Source organism: Malania oleifera, chromosome 11 (assembly GCF_029873635.1).
Source record: "Malania oleifera isolate guangnan ecotype guangnan chromosome 11, ASM2987363v1, whole genome shotgun sequence".
In the NCBI taxonomy this organism is placed as follows: Eukaryota; Viridiplantae; Streptophyta; class Magnoliopsida; order Santalales; family Ximeniaceae; genus Malania; species Malania oleifera.
Genome location: NC_080427.1, coordinates 69,553,334 through 69,580,164, shown reverse-complemented (window position 1 = coordinate 69,580,164; position 26,831 = coordinate 69,553,334).

The following is a 26,831-nucleotide window of genomic DNA, read 5'->3' as shown; positions in this document are numbered from 1 at the left end:
CGATACACTATTACAGACCATATTAAATATTACAAACCCAAATGAATAAATGCAAACACAATAATGAAATGGTCTTCATTCTTTTTTATCCTCAATCTCTTTGCTCTTCAAATGTTATATGTGATGTGGTCTTTGCGTTCCTTATGACTTCTTGTGTTCCAACCCTCAGTGCACACAAAGGATGATCCTGTTTCAAAAGCTCAGTGCACAAGTAAGAACAATTGGATTCTTCATAATCAAAATGGGAAGGACTCGTAAAGTCAACATCAACATTCTCCCCCTTTTTGATGATGACCAACACATCATGCAAAAGTGGGTATAGCCAAGAAAGGCTCCCCCTAACAGTATACATAATGAGAAATTTAAAGCTTTCAAATTTTAAACACATATCCCAAGTACCCAATTTGCCTCTTTTCCCACTTTTGGCAACAACAAAAAGGGCCATAAATTTAAAGTATATGAACAAGGCATTGAGTATGAATCATTTAAATACAAGATATGGTTGGGAAGATTTTTAAAAAATTAGGCATCATGCCGTTTGAAAATAGAACATTTCCATAAAATAACTGTATAAAAATGACCTGATTTGAGCTTAAGTTCACAATTTATCCACAACTAGCAACTTAAACAGTCTAGTATGATCAAAAACATAAAATATAAATACAACTATCAACACGCTAGAGATATGATAGCCATGCATTGCAAGCCACAAACATATTCATAAAGTACAAAGCAATGATAGATTTAAGGTTTTTAGAGCCATATATTTTCTATGATAAGAAGCTCCCCCTAAGTTTGTGTGTTCTATCAAATTTCTATATGGTCTCTCTACTATGCATTAGACCTAGCTCTCATCTAATTTGTATAAGCCTATCTTCCTAAAGAGGTTTAGTAAAAATATCAACCCACTGCTCATTTATGCATACAAACTCAAGTGCCATATCCCCTTTCTCTACATGATCACCAATGAAATGACGTCTAATCTCAATATGTTTGGTTCGCGAATGTGAGATAGGATTCTTTGAAATGTTAATTGCACTAGTATTATCACATTTAATCGGAACCGTATCATAGTGCAATCCAAAATCCATAAGTTGTTGTTTCATATAAAGCGTTTGAGTACAACAATTTACAGTCGCAATATATTCAGCTTCGGCTATGGATAAGGCAACAGAGTTCTGTTTCTTGGAGAACCAAGAAACAAAATTTTTTTCTAAATAGTGACAAGTGTCGCTAGTACTCTTCCTATCAATCTTACTACCGGTAAAGTTAGCATCAGTATAACTAAAAGTCTCAAATATCACATGCTTAGGGTACCATAAGCCTAATTTTATAGTTCCAACTAGGTACATAAGTATTCTTTTCATGGCTAATTGATGAGACTCCTTACGAGCGGCCTAAAACCTGGTACACATGCACACACTAATCATTATATCAGGTTGACTAGCTCTACGGTATAGGAGACTACCAATCATGCCATGATATAATTTCGCATCAATAGGGATGCCTTGCTTATATTTATCAAGTTTGGTGGAAGAACTTATAGGAGTACTAAGAATTTTACCATCTTGCATATTAAATTTCTTTAGCAAGTCCCTAACGTATTTAGATTGGCAAATGAAAGTCTCATATTTAGCCTGTTTAATTTGAAGCCGTAAGAAGAAACTCAGTTCACCCATCATGCTCATCTCAAATTCACTTTGCATGCATTTGGCAAACCCGTTACACAAATCATCATTTGTTGCTCCAAAAATAATATCAACATAAATTTGAACAAGGAGCATATCATCATTTTTAGATTTGATGAAAAGTGTAGTGTCAATTTTGCCATGGGTAAACCCATTTTCTAATGGAAAACCATTAAACCTCTCATACCAAGCTCTAGGAACTTGTTTCAATCCATACAAGGCTTTGGACAATAGGTATACATGACTAGGATACTTATGATTTTTAAAACTGCGAGGTTGTTCTACGTACACTTCTTCATTTATGTAGCCATTTAAGAAGACATTTTTAACATCCATTTGATACAATTTAAAGTTCTTAAAAGCGGCATAAGCAAGCAACATATGAATGACTTCCATTCTAGCTACGGGAGCATAAGTTTCCTCAAAATCTATCCCTTCTTCCTTATTATATTCCTGGGCAACTAGTATAACTTTATTTCTAGATACTACCCCATTATCATCCTTTTTATTCCTATAAACTTATTTATCTCCAATAATGGTATGATCATCGGGCCTAGGAACTAGGGTCCACACTTTGCTTCTTTCAAATTGGTTAAGCTCTTCGTGCATAGACATTACCCAAGACTCATCCTCTATGGTTTCTTTAATATTTTTGGGTTCTTCTTGGGAAAGAAATGCAAAATTACTCATTGGGTTTCTTAAGGAAGATCGAGTGGCTACACCATGTGAAGGTTCACCTATAATTTGATCGTTCCTAATGAATTTCCAATCCCTAGGCAGTTCATGAACCTCAATTTCTACTTTATTTTCTTTAATTGATTTATCATTTATTTCTGAATTTTTGTCCACATTATTTTCACTAGATAGCTTATTTAGTTCCTTTCTAATATCAATATCATCTTGATTATCTCTTTTAGAAAATGGATTAGATTCATCAAACATAATACAAATATATTCAATAACAGTTAACATTCTTTTATTAAAAATTCTATATGCTTTACTACTAAGTGAGTAGTCTTGGAAAATACCTTCATTAGACTTGGAGTCCAATTTCCCTAAGTGTTCATTATCTCTAAGCACAAAGCACTTACAATCAAAGACATGAAAATAGGAAATGTTAGGTCTATGGTTGTTCCACAATTCATATGGAGTCTTATTAAGTGAGGATCTGATTAATACTCTGTTCATTAGATAACAAGCAGTGTTCACTGCTTTGGCCTAAAAATATTTGGATAATTTATGTTCATTTAGCATTGTCCTACCCATTTCTTGCATGGACCTATTCTTTCTTTCTACAACTTCGTTTTTTTGTGGGGTCTTAGGTACAGAAAAATTATGTGAAATGCCCTCTAAGTGAATAGTTTTCTATGCCATCATTTTTGAATTCAGTTCCCCTATCACTTCTTATGTGTGTGATTTTGTAGCCTTTTTCATTCTAAATTCTTCTACTTAGTTTAGTGAATTGTTTACATGATTCATCTTTATGAGAGAGAAACAACACCCATGTGAACCTAGAATAATCATCCACAATAACAAAGACATACAATTTTCCACCTAGACTTTGAACATGATTAGGACCAAATAAATCTAAGTGTAGAATTTCAAGTGGTCTAGTGGTGGATATGAATTTATTTTTCCTAAAACTTGATTTAATTTGCTTACCCATTTGACATGCATTGCAAATTTTATCCTTTACAAGCTATGTTTTTGGCAAACCATTGACTAAATCTTTTTTCACAAATTTTGACAAAAGATCCATACTAGCATGTCCTAACCATCTATGCTACAACCAACTAGCTTCATTTATTACTGAAAAACATGTAACTTGTTGAGAAGCTAAATTATCAAAACTAATTTTTTACACATTTTCATGACGTTTAGCAGTAAATAGTACTTTGTTATCAGATTTACTCTTAAAAATGCATTTATCATTTTCAAAAGATACTTTATACCCTTTATCACATAATTGACTAGTACTCAACAAAATGTTTCAAACCATCAATAACCAGGGAAGGATCCTTACCAACCTTACCTACACCGATGATTCTATCGTTTGCATTATGCTTGAATGTCATGTACCCTCTATCCTTGGGAGTGATGGATGCAAACCTGGCATTGTTGTCGGTCATATGCCGTGAGCAGTCACTATCCAAGTACCACTTGTCCTTGGATGAGGACGATCTCAAATGCACCTGCAAAAAATCTAAGTAACTCACGCTGGTCCCCAAATTCTCTTGGGTCCACTGTTGACTCTCCACACCCTTTTAATTCTTACATGTGTATTTCTAAGTGGATAGTCAAACTGAATATGATCAATTTGTTTACATTTAAAACATATAATCTGACACCGACAATCTTTAGGTGGAATTTGGGATTTTGATTCTCGAGTGAAATGTCCTAAATACGGATTAGGTCATCTTATATTTTCAATATCATTAAATCCAAGACCTTATTTTCTAAGAGAGTTTCTTTGGGCCCCAATAAGTTTTTTAAAATTACGTTGGCCCTCAAAAAAATTATAAACAATTTTGGAGCTATCCTCCAAATTTCTCTCAAGCTCAGCAATTTTCAAATCTTTTTCTTTAAGAATAGAGGCATGAGAATTATTTGCAATTTCAAATAGTTTTGACCAATTTTCACATTTCTTTTTCAAAACATCATTTTCCTTTATCATTTTTCTTAGTAATTTAGATACACAAATATATTCATATTGCAATTCTTTAAAAGTAAACATGCTATTAGAATCACAATCATCATCAAAAAAATATGAAGATAAGGAAGAGGAGGACAATACCTCGTCATCCCGTTCCATTAGGCACAAGTTAGCAATCTCAGAGTCGCTGCAATCTAAATATGAATCACTGCTATTTTTTCTATCCCACGAGGTGCCTGCTTTCATGGCTTTCTTCTTTTTCTTAGACTCCTTTTTCAGCAACGGGCAATCAGGTTTGATATGCCCGACCTTGTTGCAATTGTAGCACGTGGGAGCCTTGGATTTTTTTTTCTTTAACTAGGCTCTCCCTTCTCAAATACTGCATTTCTAAATTTTCTATATGGCCTGCTGTTCTTCCTGAAGAACCTGCTGATTTTCCTAGTAAGCATAACCATGTCATCTCTAGATTCAGGTTCACTACACTCACTAGATGAATTAGTAGAAGCTTGAAATGCAGTCACTTTTCTCATTCTATTGTGCTCATTTAGTCTCTCATTAATAGCTAACTCATAAGTGATAAGTGAACCTATCAGTTCATCTAGTGACATAGCCATAAGGTCTTTACCCTTAGATATGGCCATAGCCTTTGCTTTCCAAACATGAGGCAAACCCCTAAGGATTTTTCTGATCATTTTATATGTGGGATAGGTCTTACCTAATGCATGTAGAGAATTAATAATATGTGTGAATCTAGTGTACATGCTCTATATGGACTCACTAGTGTTCATCCTAAATGCTTTAGACTCACTGATCAACATATCAATCCTACTATCCTTTACATCTCTAGTACCCTTATATGTGACCTCTAACGTATCCCATATCTCCTTTGCATTAGAACATGCCATAACTCTATAAAATTCATTAACATCAACTCTATAGAAGATATTATTCATTGTAGTAGCATTTATACTAAGAGCTTTGATATCATCAACAGTATATTCCTTTTCAATCATAGGAACTCTAGTTTCACCTTCAGTTTTCATAGGAACATAGTTTTCCTTAGAGACAACTCTCCACACCTTCCAGCCAATATTTTGAAGGTAAATACGCATCCTTTGTTTCCAGAAGGTGTAATTGACACCATTAAAATTAGGAGGATGTGTGGAAGAGGGTCCCTCTAAGAAAAGGGTTACAGTGTTATGAGCCATCTAGATTTTTTGCAGAAAAATGTTTAAGTCTAAGCTATTAGGCTTTGATACCAATTGTTAGCTTTACTGTAATTCCAAGAGGGGGGCATGAATTGGTAATTTAAAATTTCTCCCCTAGGTCAATTAACTAGCAGTAGTATTACACAACCTTAGGGTCAATCTAGTGTAGATATAAAATAAATCAATATATATATATATGCTGAAATTAAATTACACAAGTAAGCTAATTACACATGCAAGGTAAAGCAGGTAAAGAGAGATAACACTAGATATGTTATCGAGGTTCAGTAAACTACCTATGTCCTCGCCTTAGCTCACAAACACAAGGATTACACTAAGGCTCACTTCATGGGTGAAGTGGCAACGTAAAACAAACCAGGTCAAATTAACACAGGGTTGACCTCAACCTTTTACAACCAATCCTTTTGGATTGGATCAACGCCCCCTCAACCCATGCCTGGAATACAACATAATCACAATACAAAATGTGTACAAAATATTTGCTTCTCAATCAAGCAGATTTGTACTAGTAAGAATCAATGCACACCAATAATGTATGAACTATAAGATCAGATGTATATGTGTGCAAACGACACTCAGAGTAATGTCTATATTCAATCATACACAAAAGTGTATTAACAAGCTAATCTTTGAAACTATGTATAGATGAAAAACTCAATCACAGTTTATGGTTTCAAAGATTTCTACCAAGAGTAATAAAAGTATCTCAAAAATATTTTCTCAATAATCAAACACAAAGAGATATTCAAAAGTAAGCTTGTGAAATATTTTTGCATACACAAAAATACAAGCTTAATGAGTCTTGCAACGAAGATGCAAAGACTCACTAGCTATAAGATTTTTTCACACATTGGTTTATGAAATAAAATCTAGGGAAAAATCTTATGCTCAAGTCTCAATATGAAAAATCAAATGCATAATACAATGAGAATTCCCTAGCACAATAGAACAACGTATAATCACTTAAATAACTCTCACAAGATTTAGTTTAGCAAAGGAATGAGTGTATGAAAGAGTATATGTTTTGTATTTTGTAAAAGAGTTCTAAAAAATATAGAGAATTTTTTGCTAATCAAATTGCTAATTACTTGCTAATTTGAACAAATGAATCCATACATATAGAGAAGGCCTAAATTATAACCGTTGGGATACATAGGGAATAATTAAATTTATTTTAAATGTGTTTAAAAAAATTAACCCAATTTAACCCCAACTATCTGGGTAAAATTTAAACCAACCCGAGAGTTTCGCTTGAACAGTCACAACAGAAAAAGTAAAATTTGAACTTTGGGTTCTTGAATAAGGGTTCAGTTTGCTGACCAAGGCGATTTTCCAATCTTTCTGAGGTTTGTTCACCTAGTATCAAGTTCGATCTGCTGAACTAGAACATTTGGTCGCCCGGGGTTATTTTGAATGTGAAAATTGGGCGCCCAAGTTGTTGGAAAAAGTAAGGCTTGAGTTCGGTCGACCGTGGACACTCAATTCATTTGAGTTTGGTCGCCCAAAGTCAGGTCAAATTTTTGACCATTCAATGGTTCAGTTGATCGAGGTGTTTTGAACACCAAGGTTTGATCGCCCGAAACCTTACTACTTTAATCCTTTAAGTCCTATTTCAATTCAATTGTTTCCCCTGATAGTATATGTGATTTTGGGGACTAACTTAAGTGTAAGTGCAAAGACCTAGGGTCTTTCTAAGGTCTTTGAGTTTATCAATTCCTACATGCATGATATGCATTAATTATTATAGACCTTTCCTATTTTACTATTACAGACTCAAATAAAACATAATATAAAATTACAACAAGTGGATCTTCTAGGTCTTCTTTTGCTTCAAGATAACATGTGCCATCATACAATCTTACTAATATAAACCTACACATAAACTTGATAGATATTAAATACCGGAGTATTTGTCATAATCAAACCATGGTATGACTTATAAGGTCAATATTCTTCATCTGTCGAACATCCATTTAATTCATCCCACCTAGTTGCATTCATGGCTTTGTACTTTTTGTTGTCTCCCTTTCGATAGTTGCCTTTGTTTTTGAATTGAGGACAATCGACCATCTTATGCTCGACCTTCTTGCAATTATATCATTTCATGCTATTATTTTTACTAGCTTCCCCCTTTTCTCTTCGCTTTTCAATCTTCTTGTTCTGTTGAAATCTTTTGAATCTTCTTTTGAATAGAGCAACTTCATCTTCACCATCACCCTCCTCTTCCTTAACTATTTCTTTCTAGGTTGTTGATTTTAAGGTGATACCAATTGACTTTTTGGGCTTTTCTTGCTCAAGTGTTGCATTCTTCTTTTTGATCACATAGGCCATGAGGGACCCGATCAACTCATCTAGGGTTACCTTGGAGAGATCCTTTGATTCTTTGATTGTTGTTCATTTGGCATGCCATGACTATGGTAATTATCGAAGAACTTTCTGCACATTATCTTCTATAGAGTAATCCCTACCAAGTGCTTTCAATCCATTTTTTATGAGAGTAAAATGAGTAAACACGGAGGTGATTGATTCCCCTTCATCCATTTTAAACATTTCATATTCTTTCACTAACATATAAATTTTAGATTTTTTTTTCTTGAGACGTACCTTCATATGTTACCTTGAGCTTGTACGAGATTGCCTTTGCAGTGTCGCACCTACAAATGCGATTTTATTCTTCATCGCTTAAAGCACAATTAAACAGAGTTCTTTGTTTTAAAATTCAATTGTGCTAACCTTTCTTCCATGGTTGGCATCTCTTCTATATCTTTTGGTTCCCCTTTATCATTATTGAAGATGTAGTCTCCCCTTTTCACTACCTGCCACATCTCAAGATCGTGTGACTGCATGAAGATAGTCATTCAATTCTTCCATGCTGATTAGTTTCTTCCATTGAACCTTAGTGGATGATCGACAGATTGTTCCTAGGTGAGTGGTACCTTTATTATATTTGCCATTTGATCTTTACGCTGTGGATTTTACTCCGATGAATTTAGTGCCTTGCTCTAAAAAATTGTCACGTTTTAGAAATTTCAATACAAGTCATGTTTTTAATATTGTCTTTCAATACATTGTCTTTAAATTAATGCACCTTTAGTATCTAATTAGTTGAGTTTTCTAGTTGTGATGAAACCCTGGGATAAGAACGACATAGCTAGGATTCAGGAAATTATGCATAACAGGGTACGGTTGTGAAAAGGAATTCGTGTTTGCTGGATAGGGTATACTCTCCCCATCTTTATTTTTTAACTCTCTACCTCGGTCACTCCTAATGTTTTGAACACCATACCCCTTTTCATTTTGAAGCTTCTTGCATAAGTTGATTAACATCTTACATGCTTCATCCTTGGAGGATAAGAAAAGTACCCAGGTAAACCTAGAGCAGTCATCAACTATGATGAATGCGTATTTCTTTTCTCTTAGGTTTTGAGTTTTGGTGGGGCCAAATAGGTTTAGATGACTAACTATGACTAAGTTCTGTTTTGCTAATTTGGAAAACATGTCCATACTTGCATGTCCTAATCTCCTATGTGACAGCAAACTAGCTTCATTCATGACTGTGAAGCATTGAACTTCTTGAGATATTAGGTTTCAAAGTTAATGCAATATATGCTATCAACCCAATTATCAATAAACAAGGTTTTATGCTTTTCACTGTTTTCAAGTATGCATTTTTTTTCTTTGAATGTTACTTCAAAAACTATGTCACTTAATTAAATAATGCTAAGTAGATTTTGTTTTAACCCTTCTACGAATAAAACATCATCAATCTCCAAAGAGGGTTCCTTACAGACTTTACTGATGCTGATAATTTTGCCTTTGCATTGTCTCCAAAGGTGACATATCCACCACCATCCTTTAGCATCAACGAGGTGAACTTGGAATTTTCTTTAGTCATATGCCTTGAGCAACCACTATCCAAGTACCATTTGTTTTTTTTTTGGTGTGGACCTAAAGCATACCTACAAGAAGGGATTCATGGTGTCACTTTTGGTCCCAAACCTTCTTAGGTCTTTTTGAATTCTTTTTCATTTTTAGTTTTCACTCTCCATATCTTTTTAATTTTAACATATTTTCTCTTGTATGGACATTCGAACATGTAGTGTGTTCATTTGTATTGATTGAAGATGTACTAGCATAATTTTTAGAGGCTTTTACAAAGTACCCCATGTAGAGGTTCTTTTTCTTCATGTTCTTAACTCCTTTGAGACCTATTCCTTCTTTATCTAGGACATTCTTTGAGCTCCAACAAGTTTATCAAAGTTCTCTTTTCCTCTAGTAATATTGTAAATTATTTTAGTTTGATCCTCAATTTTACTTTTAAGATTATGAATTTCTGAGTCTTTTACACTTTTACCATTGACTTGTAAGTTAACTAGTTCTTGAGACATCTAGTTGATTTTACTGATGAGTTCTTCAATAGTTGAGTATTTTTCTTTTTCAACTGATTTTGATAACTCTAGTTGGTTCATAAGTTTTTCATTTCGTTCTCTTAGTGCTATGTTTTTCTTGGCCAGTTTTATGAATATATTATGTAATGAAAATAGTTCAACTTGGATTTCCCTATATGATGGCATACTTTCACATGATTCATTACAAGATTCATCACTAGTTTCATAAAATGAGGTTGAATAGGAATTTACCTCATTGTATCTTGTCGTGAAGCACAGGTTAGCAATCTTACGATCACTTGATTCACTTTCAGAGGCACTTGAGCTTGAGTCATCCCAAGTTGCTTTCATTGCTTTCTTTTTATTCTTCTTGGTGTCTTTCTTGAGCTATGGACAATCAAGTTCTATATGTCCTACTTTCTTACAATTATAGCAAGTAGGGGGTTCATTTTTTGTTTCTTTTACTTGTTTCACCCTTATCTATTTTTGACCCTCTGAATTTTCTAGCAAATCTTTTATTCTTATTAAATAATTTGCCTAAACATCTAGTAAATAGGGCTAGATCATCATCATCTACTTCATTGTCCTCTTCCTTACTAGAGCACTCCTTTGAGGCTTTAAGGGCTATTGTTTTATTTTGTTTACTATCCTTGGTGGTTCTTTCATTTATCACCATCCCTTATGTGAGAAGTGATCATATAAGTTCATCTAGGCAAGTATTTTTCGGATTTCTTCCTTCAATTATGGTAGTGTATTCCAAACAAAAGGAAGTCCTCTAAGAACTTTCCTAATCATCTCTTGGGTAGAGTTGTTCTTACCTAGTGCATTAAGGGAATTTATTATGTGGGTGAACCTAGTGTACATACTAGTGATAGATTCTTCTAGGTTCATCTTAAAGGCCTCATACTCGCTTGTGAGCATGTCAATCCTACTGTCCCTGACATCTACATCTTCCTCATAGGTAACCTCTAACTTGTCCCAAATATCCTTAGCCGATTTACAACCCATAACTCTATTGAATTTGTTGGCATCTAAGGCACAATATAGTGCATTCATTGCACTAGAATTATTTTGTAGATGTTTCATATGTGTGTCATTCAATTCTTTTTCTTCTTTAGGGACTTCTTTACTATCTAAATTTTTGGAAGGAATCAACTCACCATGTGCAACTACTTTCCATACCTTATAGTCCATGGTCTGTGAGAAGATCCTCATTCGTTGTTTCCAGAAGGTCTAGTTAACACTACAAAAAATGGGTGGTCTTGATGAAGAATGGCCTCACCAAAAGAGGATACTCCTAAACTGTGCCATAGGACTCTTTATGTAATTACTTGTTAGGATTTACTACAACCTACTCTCTGATACCAATTGAAATTAGGATGCATTCCCAAAAGGGGGGGTGAATTGGGTTATTTAAAATTTATTTGCAGAATTCCTATTTACTTTAACCCTTAATTATTTTAAGCTTTAACAATTATACAAACAATGTTTCTATGCAACAACTGTACTATACCAATAAAGGGTCCTAGATATGAAGATAAATGTAAAATCTGAATTTACAATACAAAACTAAGCTTTAATGAATTCAGTTAATCAATATTTCAGAATCTGATTTTCATATACAATCAATGCTATTTTCAAAAGAAAATTCAGTAATAGAAGTTAGTTTATCTTACCATATATACTTCAATAGTATGACTAAATACCAACTCTTTTCCCACAACCGTTTTAATCAAAGATTCAAAAACTTTTGTGATTCCAAATTGTTTAATCCAACATACAATTAGCAAATAATAGATGTTCTTGTTTCAACCAAAAATTTGTTTCCTCTCATTCAACAAATTCTTCAATATTCAGCAATATCAATGTCCAACAAGTTCTCAAATATTCGGCAAGTATTCAAAGATTATAAAATCATCCACATAGTTTATATCTTGCATAAATTAAAGAGTTAAGGGAAGAAGAAGTTGACCACTGTTATTTTTACAAGGTTCGGTCCCAGCCTACATCCTTGCCTCAAACAACCTGATATGAGGACTTCCTTTCTAACTTCGTTACCAGGTGAAGTAAAGCCTCTCTCCATTCAAGGTGGAGTTCGCCTCTCTAATGAGAACAACCTTCTCATTATCCAGCGATTCAAAGTCCCTCAATCGTAAAAATAAAAAATTAAATAAATAAATAAATAACAAAGAAGTACTGAAAATTAAGGTGTAGTCCTAAGAGGGGGTGAATTGGATTTAAAAATTTTCTTTTAATTCCTTTTAAGAATCCTCAACTTCTTTTACTTCTTTTAATGAATTCTTAACTTCTTGTTAATTTATACACAACAAATACTTAAGTCCTTTATACAATTCACAACCACAAAATTTACTTAACCAATCAAGTAAACAACCAATTAACCATACCAATCAACCACAATATCCAAACTAAGATATAATATTCAGCTTTTGTTAGTTGCAGCCCTGTATATATGAAAGTTTGATTTATGCCCTGAGGTTAATGAATTTGCATAATATAAAATCCAATACTTTTTCCAAAAGTTTAGACGTTAAATAACTTTCAATTAAAGAGTCTTTGGGTGTTTTACCAATCAACGTACTCCCTTACGATTTCCGCAAAGTATGGATTCACCAATGTACTCCCTTTTGGTTTTCATAATCCCAAAAAAAAAAAAAAAAAAAAACTTTAGTTTATTTAATGTCTAACCCATGTAGTATATATGATTGAAATTTAAATCATCCACGTAGTTTATATGTGCTAAAAATAAAGAGCAAGGGAAAGATAGAGTGTGACCACAGTTTTTATGAGGTTTGGATTATCCTCAGCCTAGGTCCTCACCTTTGGCAATCCACCAAAGGATTCAACTAAATCAGTTCCTTTTCTGGATGGAACAACACCGTTTACACACTCTTTTAGTAGGCTAGAGCCTGCCTCTCCAAGTGATATCCCCTCACTTAGTCACTTCTTTAATTAGGCTAGAGCTCGCCTCTCTAAGCGATAACCCCATGTTTAACCAACAATCCAAATACCTTGGAATCATTAAAAATACTGCAAGAATACAAAAGAGTAGCTGTGTTCAAGAACACTTTTAAATATAGTAGATTAGTACAAATTCAGCACTATGTACTTCAACAATTTAAATACCAATATGAAATAGAATTGAAACTCAAGTGTAAAGATCACCAAAAGTTCTTTTGTGATTGAGAAAACTTAGTATGAGAACCGTAGGTTGATGTTTCAGCAGCAATTCAGATGATTTCCCCCAGCAAAAGTATGAGCCATAGAGAACTTTGAGAGAGATTGAGAGATTGAATGCAAGTTTGCTGTGTAATTGCTTGGTTGTTAATTTCTTGGGATTAAGGTAGTATTTATAGACTTTTTAGGATTAGTTTCCTTGTTCCCCAAGTTACTTGGAGTTTCCATCAAGCTTTTATAATGTTCATATTTGAAAAACTGATTTTAGAATTTTTTTGTTGAGGTTTAAAGATTCAAATTCCCATAGAGTCAGTTGGCTGGACCGGTGACTGGGTAGTGTATTTCACAGGGTCAGTCAACCGAACAAGTGGCTGAGGTCATTCTGTCTGTTAGAAATAAATTCTATTAATTTTCCAGTCGGCTGGCTCGACACATTTCAAAAATGTTTAGTGGACTGTACATGTCAGTCGGTTGACTGATCTCAGTACAAACTATCAGTCGGCCGGACAATTATTCATTCTGATGTTTTTTCAATCAGCTGGCCAATCTCAGTGTTTTCTGGTTAGTTGGTTGACTAGTCAATTTTTTGAAAGTCTTTCATTTTTCATTTTCAAACCCTTTTGTTATTTGAAAGATTTAAATATAACTTTGTCAAACACATTTTCTAGGGTTTTAAAAATATGGTCTCTAAGTTCATATTCAACCCTTAAAGAGCTTCAACAATATTTCAAAAGATATTTAAAATATGAAACTCTTACACAAAGACTTATAGGACTTTGAACAATTTTGGCGCTTGAGTCTTTATGCTTGCCTTGTGAGCTTTCTTTCTTTGTTTTTCTCTTGTCTTTCTTGTTTTGCTTTTCTTTTCTTCAAGCTTTGATATACTTTTAAGCTTTCTCTCATTTTCTTCAAGTTTTAAAATATCCTCTAGAAATTCATACCTTATGCTTCATATGATCATCCTTCTTTGAAGTATAAGCTTACATTTTCATGCCTGATAGTTACGAGTCCTGAAATATCATTACTAAACAAATATGTTAAGTTTTACTTGTTTGTTAGCATCAAAATAGGATGTTAAGCCTCGTAAGGCCAAACTCTCCCCCTTTTTGATGATGACAAACAGGGAGCAAAATTTTGAGTAAGCCTTAAAAGGACTCCCCCTTTTAATAAGCATCATCTCAACACACTTAACAATATTTGTATTTTCAAGATCAATATAAATACTAATTTCAATATCATGCTCATCACATCATGTTAAGTTTTAGATCATTCAATGTCAAATATTTCTCCCCCTTTGTCAAATACTTCTCGCCCCTTTGCTACAAAAATTTCAAAATTTTGCAATCAAAATTTTTCCATACCAAGGTCAAATTTTATTTAATTTTTGCTCAAAACTTCTTCCCCTTTTGACATCAATCAAAAAGAGCAGGATATAAAAATAAATCATATTTTTGAGTATATGAATATCATTTGAGATTTTCATTAATTCTAATTCCAATTAAACTTCTGAATTTTTTAATACCAATTGAAAATTATTATGATACCAATTAAAAAAATTATTTATGATACCCATTTAAAATTTAGGGAAAAATCAAGCAATGAGTCATAATACTCCCCCTGAATTTAATACATTCATATTTGATACCAATTATGCTTTCTAAGTTTATCATCCATGTTTCAAACATTTCATTCATATCATGTATATGCCCGTGGATATCAAATATCAAATATAAATACTATATCAATGTCACAACATACTCATGGATATTATTATACTTGACATGCTCAAATATTAATTTATATATTCATGGATACTAATCTATTTTATAGATACCAATGCCAATGTCACATGATGCACAGCTCATGAATACTCGATTATTTGGATGCAAATTTATCCATTTATCCATGTGATTCATCATAAACATACATGGTTAAGAATTAATCAAGTCATATCAAAATTTATGTTTCTAAATCATGCTTAATAACATTATGCTTAGATTTTCAAAATATAGTGGGCCATAAATCCTCAATATTTTCATAGTCTTTAGAAATTTCAAGATACCAATTTCAAGATATACACAAGTATTGTTGATTTAGGTGTAATCCCAAGAAAGGGGGTGAATTGGGTATTTTAAAATTCTTTTAGATTATTTACCAATTAGTCCTTAGTTCTATACTTAACCCATTACTTATAAAGGTCATGTGAGGTTATTCAACATACACGTGCAAACTAAATATTGAAATGTAATGTGGAAAATAAAAAGACAAAGGAAAAGAGAAGGCAAACGCAATTTTATGAGATTCAGCCAACTCGGCCTATGTGCTCACTTTGAGCAACCCACTCAAGGATTCCACTATAATCTCTACTCCTTAAATTGGGATGGAGCTTCCCTTACATCCGCTGCTTGCAAGAGGTACAACTTCCTCTTCATCCAATTCACAACTTGAACCGTGATTACAATATATAATTTTCAAATCTACACAAACAACTCAAGATATGCTTCTAACAAAGCTAAGTGAGTACAATTGAAACCTATCACATATACATATGATGAAACTTGAAGCTCAGTATGTATGAAACTATACAATCATTTTATGAATGAAATGCTTCAACACACAATTTCTTGTTTTATCAAATCTCCCAAAATTGATGATATAAGTAAAATCTTTATAGAAATTATGATTCAAGTTCAACTTCTTTAATGCACAAATATCAACAGTGATCTTATCAGAAGATTTATCTTGAATATTATAACGATCAAAATCATGAAGTTTACTTCCAAATATTCAACCACAATGCAAATTTTGTAATATACGAATATATATATATATAGATATATACACAATAAGATTTCCAAGGATCAAAAACCTAATGTTATATTTTCAAAAAATATCCCTCAATAATATATCGTTATGAACACTAAGGATATTCAAACAAGTAGTTTTGTAATATTGAAAATATCAAGTCTTTGAATGAAAACTCACTTGAATAAAAAATATCTAATCAATAACAAAAGCTTTTCTCAAGTGATAATCTTATCAAAATGATTTAATATATGCACACTCAATATGAACCTCTTAACAAATATTCAAAAATTGAGTTAGTGATGACATGCTCTTTGAAAAAATAGATATCAACTAGCAAATCAGTTTAGATAAATAAACTCTATGAGAATAGATACTAATGAGCAAATTGATTTACCAAACCTCAATACCAAAATGAAAGCACAAGGATTGCTAGATGGCCTTTTGCAAATCTAGATAGCCTCAGCTTATATTCAATGTACAAGCTTTGAAATCCCAGGCAAAGGTTTCAGCAGTGTGCTCAAAGTTGTGTTCAACGTGCAATCAGCTCAATCATATGCCAAAGAATTTTTTCTTCTCTTCTCTTCTTATTCTAGTTGATCTTCGTTGGGGTACTAGGGTTTAGATTTTCATTATATAAGTATCTTGCCCTTAGAATCAATCTTAACCATTGGATAAAAAATTAGCTCGCATGTTCTTTCATTAAAAATTAAATTTTAAACTTTCCCACAGGTTCAAACAACTTAGGGTTAAATCCCAGACGACTGAAGTTCCTTAGAGTTTCAAAAAATTAACCTAGACACAGGGTCAGAGGACTGAAGTTGGGGTTCAGTCTTTTGAAGTGTCAAGTTCAGACGACTGAAGTCTGATTTCAGTCTTCTATGGTGCTTCTTCCAGGTTCTGTGTTTCACCAATAATTCTTCGGACGACTGAACTTAATCTTTGGTCTTTTGAAGAAATTCTTTAGATGACTGAGCTTAACTTCGATCTTCTGAAGTTGCAACTTCAAATGACTAAATGTTGAGTTCGATCTTCTAAAGTGACCAAATCCTAGATTTTTCATTTTAGTTCAAAAAATCTACTTTGTTCTCTTTCTTGGCTCTTTTATAAAAATATTTTTCAAGGTTTTAAAAATATTTTTGAGTCCATAAATATCCCCTAATTATGTTCATGAGATGCATGAGTCCTAAGGTCATTCTAGGGTATATGTTGAGCCTCAAATTAGATCATATGCAATATGTGTATACATAAGTTCTAAGTACCCATTCCTATGACGTTCTTGAACTTGTTGCTTGCATCTTCATTCTTCTACTCTTTTAGTTCCATGGATTATGCCAAGTTGAGTATGCTTCATTCTTCATGGCTTCCAACTTGTTATCATTTCGTGCATGCTAAGTATTGTTCTTGTTCACAATCTCAATGCACATATCAAATACCAAGTGATTTGTCATTATCAAAACAGAATTAGACTTGTAGAGTCAACAAGTATCATATTGCATTCATATAAGCATGGAGTATATCATATCATGTGCATTGTACTATACTTTTACTTGGATTGTTCTTATGTTGCTTAAGTATTTCATTTCGAACTTGTTCAACATTTTTACCTTCAGTTAGTTGGCTGAGCTTTTGTCCATTCAGCTGACTTATCCTTTCTCCTTAAGGTATTTGTTCAGTCAGTCGGTTGTGCTTGTGGTCAGTCGGTTAACAATTTTTCTATCAAGCTCTCTTCCTTATTAATAAGCTCTATTTGCTTTAGATTTTATTTTCTTTTGATTTCATATAAACATCCATATATCTTTATGTATCTTAATGCTTTTTAATTCAAGGCTTGTATGTATCATTCATTAATTGAGGCCAACAATTTTCATTTTTGTTTTTATTTGTTTTATTAAGATAAGTTCATAAACTCTTCTTTGAGATTTTCCATATAGAGCTTTTTATCTTGGTACCCATACTTTCTTGGGTACTCATAAAATATGTTTCTTTTACTTTCCATACTTGTTTAGTTTTCACACCCTTTCTCTTAAATGGACATTGAAATTTTATATGTCCTTTCTTTTTACATAGATAGCATGTGGTATGAATGTAAGCATTTGAGGAGGTGCTAGCATAATTGTTAGATGCTTTTGTAAAGTATCCCATGTAAGGATTCTTTTTCCTTTTATTTTCAATTCCATTGAACCCTATGCCTTCTTTATTTAGAGACATTCTTTGTGAGCCAATAATCTTGTCAACCTTTTCTTTTCCTTTAGTGAAATTGTAAATGATTTTGGCTTGATCCTCAATTTCTTTCTTAAGATCATAAATTTCAGAATTTTCTATATTTTTACCCTTTTCTTGGTTTTTAGACATCTTAGTAATTTTATCCTCTAATTGAAAAATATCTAAGTCTTTCTCATTTTCCATAGAGGATTGAGATCTTAAGTCTTCTACCTCCTTCATCAAGTTTTCATTCATGCTTTCTAATTTCTTGATTTTCAATTCTTTTTCTTTTTCAACAAAATTTTTAGCTTCTAACTCATTCATCACGGCTTCATGTTTATTTTTTATTTTCTTGATCTTTGAATATTTATCATCTTCAGCAAGCTTAATTGATTCTAGCTCTTTCATCACTCCATCATTCTTTTTTTTTCAATGATGTATTTTGTTTAGTTACTTTGATTAGCATCTTATGTACTTTGAATAAATCATTTAGTAATTCTTCATAAGATGACATACACTCATCATTGGATTAATTTTATGAATCACTACAAGAATTATTTAAGGATTTGGATGTGGAGCCTTCCTCATAGTCCCAAGCTATAAAGCAAGTATAAGCAACCTCTTGGTCACTTGATTCACATTCCAAACTACTTGTACTATCCCAAGTAGTGACTTTCATTGCCTTTTTCTTTTTGAAATCCTTCTTAAGTAGTGGACATTCCATTTTATATGTCCAACTTTGTTGCAATTATAACATGCAGGAATTTTATTTTTTGATTTCTATTTGCTAATTTCTTCTTCTTCTTCATCTAATTCAGATTTTGATTTTCATGTATTTCTTATTTTGAATTTATTCTTCCTTCTTAGTATTCTTGCTAGTTTCTTAGATATAAAGGCTAGTTCATCTTCATCCATTTCATCTTTATCCTTATCACTAGAGTTTTTGTTTGAAGTTTTAAAGGCTATAGATTCTTGGGCTTTGGATTTTCCACTTCTTTCATTCATTGACATTTCATATATAAGGAGAGAACCTATTAGTTCATCTAACGAGGTGTTTTTCAAGTTTCTTCCTTCGGTTATGGCAGTGGTTTTTGGTTCCCACATTGGTGGCATCCCTCTAAGAATTTTACGAATCATTTCATACGTTGAATATGTTTTTCCATATTCATAATATGGAGTGATTGTTTATAATATGGGTGATCCTAGTATACATACAAGTGATTGTTTCATCCATATTCATTTTGAAAGCTTCGTATTCACTAGTTAGCATGTCAATTCTATTGTCTCTAACATCTATTGTTTCTTCATAGGTTACCTTTAACTTATCTCAAATTTCTTTGGCTGTTTTGCAAGCCATGAATCTATTGAATTCGTTAACATCTAAAACACAATATAAAGCATTGATAGTACTTGAACTAACTTGCAGCATTTTGTGATCTATTTCATTCATGTCTTTTCTCTCCTTAGGGATTTGTTTTCCATCTACTAGTTTGAGGGGAATTAGGTCACCATCCGTGACAACCTCCCAAGCTTTCCAATTCATAGTTTGAGGATATATTCTTATCCTTTGTTTCCAAAATGTATAATTTAAACCACAAAAGCTGGGAGGCCTAGTTGAGGATTCTCCTTCTCCAAAGGGAGCTACGCCTAAGTGTGCCATATAGATCCTTCTATAGCTACTAATTAAAATATGCTATAATCCCGCTATGATACAAATTAAAAACTATGGTGTAGTCCCAAGAGGGGGTGAATATGAATTAAAAATTTTCTTTTATTTCTTTTTAAGAATCCTCAACCTCTTTTACTTCTTTTAATGAATTCTTAACTTCTTGTAAATTTATACACAACAAATACTTAAGTCCTTTATACAATTCACAACCACACAATTTATTTAACAAAACAAGTAAACAACCAATTAACCAAACCAATCAAACACAATATCCAAACTAAAATATAATATTCAACTTTTGTTGGTTTGTAGCCCTGTATATATGAAAGTTTGATTCATGCCCTGAGGTAATGAATTTGCCTAATATAAAATCCAACACTCTTTCCAAAAGCTTATACGTTAAATAAACTTTCAGTAAAAGGGTCTTAAGTGTTTCAACAATCAACGTACTCCTTTATAGTTTTTGCAAGTATGGATCAACCAACGTAGTCCTTTTCAGTTTCCGCAATCCCAAAAACAAATTAAGCTTAAGTTTATTTAATATCGAAGCCACGTAGTATATATGATTGAAATTTAAATCATCCACGCAGTTTATGTCTGCTAAAACTAAAGAGCAAGGGAAAGAGAAAGTGAGTCCACGATTTTTATGAGGTTCGACTTATCCCCAACCCATGTCCTCGACTTTGGCAAATAACCAAATGATTCCACTAAATCAGTTCCTTTTTCATGCGAAACAACACCGTTTACACACTTCTTTAGTAGGCTAGAGTTCACCCCTCTCCAAGTGATATCCCCTCACTCGGTCACTCCTTCAATTAGGCTAGAGCCCACCTCTCTAAGCAATATCCCCACACTTAGCCAATGATCCAAACACCTTGGAATTTTCAATAATACTACAAGAATAGAAAAGAATAGCTGCGTACAAGAACACTCTCAAATAGAGTAGATTAGTACAAATTCAGCATTATGTACTTCAACAATTTAAATACCAATATGAAATAGAATTTAAGCTAAAGTGTAGAGATCACCAAGGGCTCCTTTATGATTGAGAAAACTCAGTATGAAAACTGTAGGTTGATGTTTTAGTAGCAATTCAGATGATTTCTGCCAGTGAGAGTATGAGCAATAGAGAACTTTGAGAGAGATTGAGAAATTGAATGCAAGTCTGTTGTGTAATTGCTCAGTTGTTAATTTCTTGGGATTAAGGTAGTATTTATAGACTTTTTAGGATTAGTTTCCTTGTTCCCCAAGTTACTTGGAATGTCCACCAAGTTTTTATAATGTTTATATTTGAAAAACTGATTTTTAGAATTTTTCCATTGAGGTTTAAAAATTCAAATTCTCATAGAGTCAGTTGGTTAGACAAGCGACTGAATAGTGTATTCCACAGGGTTAGTTAGCTGGATAGGTGGCGAAGGACTTTCTGTCTACCATAAATAAATTATATTAATTTGTCAATCGCCTGGCTCGACACAGTTCAAAAATGGTCAGTCGGCTGGGCGTGTCAATCAACTGACTGATCTCAGTGCAAACTGTCAGTCGACTGGGCAGTTATTAATTCTGATATATTGTTAGTCGGCTAGCCAATCTTAGTGTTTTTTGGTTAGTCGGCTGACCAGAAAATTTTCTGAAAATCTTTCATCTTTCATTTTTCATTTTTAAACCCTTTTGTTATTTGAAAGATTTACATATAACTTTGTCAAAAACATTTTCCAAGATTTTAAAAATCTGGTCTCTAAGTCTATATTCAACCCTAAAAGAACTTCAACAATATTTCAAAATATATTTAAAATATAAAGCACTTACATAAAGAATTCTAGGACTTTGAACATTCTTGGTGCTTGAGTCTTTTTGCTTGTCTTGTGAGCTTTCTTTTTTTGTTTTTCTTTTGAATTTCTTGCTTTGCTTTTCTTTTCTTCAAGCTTTGATATACTTTTAATCTTTCTCTCATTTTATTCGAGCTTTAAAATATCATCTTGAAATCCATGCTTTAAGCTTCATATGATCATCCTTCTTTGAAGTATAAGCTTACATTTTCATGCTTGATCCTTGTGAGTCCTGAAATATCATTACTCAACATATATGTTAAGTTTCACTTGTTTGTTTGCATCAAAATAGGATGTCAAGCCTTGTAAGGCCAACAAACACAATGGTTTGTACAAAAAAGTACTCCTCAGTTGAGTAGATTAGTACATGTTAGAGTCACAATACTTCAAATAAAATCAATATAGAAGTTGAAGCTCGAAAGTATATCCCTAGAAATCTGACTTATGAGTGTCAATTTTTGAAATATTAAATTATATTAATGTGAGTATTCAGCAAGAACACAAAAGCCTCCTCAAAAAAGTATAACCAACAAGTTTTATGGAATATGAGTGTGTCATCCTCTCTTCTTATGCCCTAATGTGCGAGAATATGAAGTTTAAATAGTGCACTAGGGTTTTAAAAAGTTTTCCTCAAATTTTCTCTCAATTTGCAAACCAATCATGCAAGTTTTGGAAACAAGATCAGCACTATTAAACGTTTAAACATACTGTTGACCTTTTAGGTCGCACCGGGTTTTGATAATGACAAATACTCATGTATTTGATAATTGTCAAGTGTTTGTGCAGGTTTAAATGAACATCCCAAGGAAGGACACTTGAAGCAACTAGAAGACCCTGAAGACCTTTCATATTTGTAATTGTAAATTCAATACTTGTAATATGGGTTGAAATTAGGAATAGCTTCCCAAGAGGGGGGGAGGGGTGAATTGGCTTTTAAAAATTTCTTTTAACTTCTTTTAAGAATCCTTAACTTCTTTAAACACTTAACCAATTCTTTAACTTGTTTGTTTAATTTCACCAATCCCACAAGAACTTAGTTCTTTTGTCCAATCAATAACACAATTAAACAACCAATCAATTAAACACAATCTTCAAACCAAACAATTAATTTAATTGCCAAATACAAGTTAAACATCAAACAACCAAACTAGGATATAAAGTTTTTAGCACTTTGGTAATATAAAATCTTAAGATTTTTTGTTTGTTTATATAAGCCCCGTGATTATGAATTTGAAAACCTTGTGAAGAATGTAATTTAATATTCAACAATCCTTTTACAAACACAATAAAGCTTTTGTAGTAAGCCCTAGATATAAATTTTAATCAAGCCCTATATATATGGATTCTCTTAATATGATGTTCAATACAACATTCAATCACTCTTTCCAAATATTCAAAACTCAAATAAATTTTCAGTTAATTTATCTTTGAGTGTTTAACCAAGAAACGTACTCCCGTATGGTTTCCGCAAGATATGGTTTAACCAACGTACTCCCTTTCGGTTTCCGCAACCCAAATCAAAATTAATCTTTAAGTTTACTTGATTTCCAAATATGCGTAATATATTTGATTTTCAATTTAAATCATCCACGCAATTTTAAATATGTACTGAAAATAAAAAATAGGGAAAGAGAGAGTGAGACGGAGATTTTTACGAGGTTCGGCTTATACCCAACCTACGTCCTTGCCTTTGGCAAAACACCAAAGGATTCACTAAACCTGTTCCGTTGACGGGTGGAACAAAACCAATTACAACATTCCTTGGTTAAGGCTAGAACCTACCTTCTCCAAACGATATTCCCTCGTTCGGTCACTCCTTACATAGGCTAGAGTCCGCCTCTCTAAGCAATATCCCCTTGCTTAGCCAATGATCCAAACACCTTGGAACTTCAATGAACTACAAGAAACATAAGATAAAATCTGCGTACAAGTATACTCTCTCAAAGAGCAAGTTAGTACAATTTCAGCACTATATACTTAAATGTAAAATATCAATATGAAATAGAATGAAGCTCAAGTGTAGAATTCACCAATATCCTTCTAAGAAGAGGATTAGCAGTAGGAATTCAAAGGAAGAAAGACCAGTATTTCAGAATTCTCAGCAAAAGAATTTTTCAATGAGTGAGCAAGAGAACTTAGGAAGAACAAGAGTACTTTCAGCTCCTCAAAACAGATTTTTCAATTCTTGGGTTTTTTTTTTTTTGCAAAATCATGTATTTATAGGCTTTCAAACTTGCAAAAGTTTCCTTAAAGAATTTCCCTATTTATTAGAATATTTAAGGTTCAAATGGCTATAATTTAAAACATTATAATTTTAAAAATTTTCTCGTTGAACAGTGTTTAAATGTTTGACAACAATGACTCCATTTCAGTGTTTTGGCCATAACTTTTTCTGTATAACTCCACATTAGGTGTTCTTGGTGTCAAAAGAAATATAAGAGAAAATACTACAACTTTCATGTTTACTAATCTTTAAAATAATGAGTGTTTGATAGATAAAAATTCACCTTAATGCGGATGTATAAAAACTGACAGCATTTGGGAAAAACTCTTTTTGGTGCTCTTTATTCCAAAAATGATTCTAACCTTTTTAAAATAATTTTTTACCTTATAAAAATATTATTCAGGTATTTTAAAAAGTATCTAGGTCTAAGAAGTTAACCTAAGAGCTTCAAAATATTTCAAACGATATTTTAAACATTAAAGCACGTACATGAGACTTCTAAAATATTAACATTCTAAGTTCTTGAGTCTTCATGCTTTGTCCTTGGATTGAATCCATATTTTCTTCAAGCTTCCATATTCTTTAAGCTTTTTTAATTTGCCTTTCTTTGGAACTTTTGACTTTAATATGTCTTGGCTTTCAACAACTTATTCATGTCCTCATGTTCTTCAACAAGTAATTCATGTCTTGGCTCATTTAAGTTTCATTTGATCCTTGTGAGCACTTTGACCTTGCTTCCATCATATTTGATCCTTGTGGGCACTTTGACCTTACTTTCACATATATGAACCCTGAAATATCATTACTCACACAAATACATTAAATTTCACTTGTTTGTTAGCATCAAAACAAGATAAAAAGATTTTAAGCCTTGTAAGGCCAACATGGGTCTGTAATAGTAACTTAGGATGTGGTCTCTATTTACCTTACCTACACATCATGCATATTGGATATATGGTAAGCTCAATAGAGCCATAGTAAGACTCTAGGTCCCAACACTCACACACATAGTATATAATATATAGGAGTGGTGAAATTGTGCTTGAATTGAACATTTCTAAGCAACTTGAGAGAGCTCGGATGACCGAACCCCTAGAATTCAAAACTCCTCGAGCGCCCGACTGTTGACAAGTCAACAGGTTGACCAGGCTCTCGAGCGACCATTCCATAAATGCACACATCATTCACAAGAACCTAAACCCCTCGAAATGGATAGTTCACCAACTCGGGCGACCAATCATTTTAGTTCAAAAAGAACCTCAGGCGACTGAACACTTGAGTTTGGGCCATCGACCAAAGGACCGGGCACCCAAAGTCACAAACAAAGGCTACTAAGTTTGATTCAGGCTATTGAAGAATAATACAGGAGATCGAACTACTTTGAATGCCTTTTATTATTGAGTCTGGTCGGGCGACCGAACCTAGGTTCAGCCTCCCGAACCTCAGCCGGTTAAAATAATTTTAACAGCGATAAAACAGGGTTAATTCGGATTAAATGCATTTTAATCATTTGAGACTTTTTTAATTATTCTCATCATGTCCCAACCGGTTATATTTTTTCTCCTAGCTATAAATATGAGTTCATTTGCAAGCTTAGCACATTATTAGAAAATAGATTAGCCAAAATATCCTCTTTTTTAAAAATACATCTTTTGGCCAAATACTCTCAAATCTCCGTTCATTTGATATGTTCTGAGATTGTGTGAACATTTCTAGAGATCTTAAGATTGTTATAACTTGCTAGAAACTCCCATTTAAGTGATTGATTGCTATATATCTTTTGGGGAGTTTTAGCTTAAGTTTATCCCACATATTTGCTCATTATAAATCTTGTGTGGGGATAAACCAATTAAGCTTAGGATATTTGCATATTTGTTGCAAGTGTCCAATAGCTTGATTTATGGTGTGCAAAGATTTCTCCAACAAGCAACTATTTTCAAACTAGTGTTGTGCATCTTTCATTGAGGAAAACTCTTTTTGAACCAGTTTGATTGTCTGATTTGTATACTTGGAATATTGATATGCTCTTAAAATACTTTATTTTTTATTCCAAGATATTGCTTGTGTTGAACACTCATGAGCATCATATTGATTATATTGTGTTGAGTACAGATTGCACAAAACTTGCATCACTGAGCTTACACTATATCCATGTTATTGATGTGTATGTGAATGTGTGTATTTGGGTACATATCAGCTTTACGTGAAAGCACTATTTCTGTACCATCTATTTGAGAGAATACTGTTGTATTTCCAGGCATGGCCTAAAGGGGTGGTAATCCTGTCCGGTAAGGATTGGGCATAAAGGTTGAGATCAGTCCTGTGTTAATTAACCTGGTTTGTATAGGTGCTGCTCTACTCGCTTAAGTGAGTAATTATAGTGGTAATCCTTGTGCTTGTTAGTCAAGGCGGGGACGTAGGCAATTGGCCAAACCTTGATAACATTTTTGCCTGTCACTCTTATTTTACTGCTTTTTGGTGCTTGTATTGTTAATTAGATCGCTTTATTTTATTACTTGTACATATTACAACTAATTTACATTACTTGCGCTAGATTGACCATAGGGTTATGAAAATACTACTGTTAGGAGATTGACCTAGGGCTTAAATTTTAAAAGTACCAATTTAGCCTCCTCTTGGGATCACGGTAAAGCTATCAATTGGTATCAGAGCCACGAAACATAGTTTAGCTGTTATTTTGCAAAAAGATCACTTATGGCTCATAGCTTTGTGACCCCTTTCCCTAAGGGACCATCTTCCACACAACCTTTGTTTTTAATGGTGTTAATTACACCTTCTAGAAACAGAGGATGTGCATCTACCTTCAGAATACTGAGATTGGAGGGTGTGGAGGATTTTCTTTAAGGGAAATTATGTCCCTATGAAAACAAAGGGTGCAACTAGAGTTCCTAAGATTGAGGATGAATATGATGATGATGATATGAAATC